Source organism: Cyprinodon variegatus, unplaced genomic scaffold (assembly GCF_000732505.1).
Source record: "Cyprinodon variegatus isolate N-32 unplaced genomic scaffold, C_variegatus-1.0 Scaffold332, whole genome shotgun sequence".
NCBI lineage: Eukaryota > Metazoa > Chordata > Actinopteri > Cyprinodontiformes > Cyprinodontidae > Cyprinodon > Cyprinodon variegatus.
Window position 1 is genome coordinate 882,114 of NW_015150785.1, and position 1,674 is coordinate 883,787.

A 1,674-nucleotide genomic window follows, 5' to 3' on the forward strand; every position below is an offset into this window, starting at 1 on the left:
CAAAAAAGTACTCCAGAGTGTTGTTCAGCATGGGGGTGAGTAGAAAATGAAGGCTAATCATGTTTTGGGTGTACTATTCCTTTAATGTTTTTTATGTTAATTTTAAAAAATTTTTACAATATGAAAGCTTTAAACTTTTCAACACTTCAGGAGTACTACATAACCTTTTTCAACATTTGTTCTGCTTTATCCTCCCAAAGATAGAGTTTTTATTCAGGCGAGGACCAACTATCATCTGTCACTGATAGTCTTTGTTAGCTGCACTAAAGTTAGTGGAAAATGGCTGCTTTCCCCCTCATTCATCATACACACGTCATGAGAGGCCCTCAATTGATCCCGGTTCCCAGAAGCAATAAGCCTCTTTGCTTCAGTGAAAAATAATAAGTTCCAAAGGTGGCGTGTCAAAAAATAAAGAGGAAGAGGCGCCTGCGTGCGATCACTGCTGCACTCGAGACGACGGCCCCGTATGAAGCCCGCTGCTGTCCAGTTACACATAGGCTTTGATTGCCAGTTTGTTCTGTGTGCAGCTTTGAACTGCGCCTCGAGATGAAAGCCAACCTTGTCCACAGTGTGTCCACTGTGGACCAGAACTGTTGCTTATTTGCTCCAGGCAACATCAAGCCTGTTTTTTTTTTTTATTATTATTATTTTTTTTTACAATTCTTTACCATGCTGAGAAGAGTGTTATACATTATTCATCATACAGTGCATCTTGTGACAGCACCCTGTCTCTCCATTTTAATTTAATGCCTCTTCTTTTCTTCTTCACTCTTTGTTGACTGTGGTCAATGCATCACAGCACTAAGGTACGGTGGGGCTTTGATATTCCTGCTTCCTATTGTGAGGGTACCACCGTTCTGTATGTAATCTCTCTGTTTTTAGTTTCTGTTTCTTATTTTCAGAGCTGCAAACACATCACAGGACTGTGAAAGGCCCGAAATCATTATTCTCATCTATATCTGGAGGCCAGCTTCTTATCCATGAGACAAAACAGTGCTATGAACCAAATAAAACGTTGTTCCTCTTGACAGGCCTGCTTTGGATATATGGCCTCTTATTTCAGTGAATATATTGCATAATTATGTGCGGTTATGAATATTACATGGAGCCTCACACTGAGCGCATTGTAAGATGCCTAATTGCAGAGTTTAATTATTAAAGAGCAAAGGTCCTGCGCGGGTTTTGGGAGGGGCACTTTTGATAAATTATTTTTTGCAGTTTTCTGATGAATTATTTCAGGGGGCTTGTGTCTAATCAGCAGGCATAGTGGACCAACTAACTGCTCTTGAGAGGGACTTATCATTCCATGGAGGGGTATTACTATGCTGATTAAATCCACTGAAATCAACTAATAACTTAATGTTATTGGAGTGGATTTGAAAAGGCCCTCTTATAGCAGAGCATGGTAGAGGGAGAGCTGTTGTTTCTGACCTTGGGGCAGGGCTGTAATATTTCAATGAAACATGAGGGGGGCAAAGCCTGTGATGGTAAAGCAAAGCTCATTTTAAATAGTGTCATGCAGCTTTACTATATGCTGCAAAAGAAGCGCTACAAGGAAAAAGTCCACCGAGGTTGACTAAACAAGGAATAATAAACTAGATCTCCCTCGAGCAGCCAGTAGGCACAGCAGCTTGTGTAACTACAGCACTCCTGCAACCTCACCATAACCAAGAC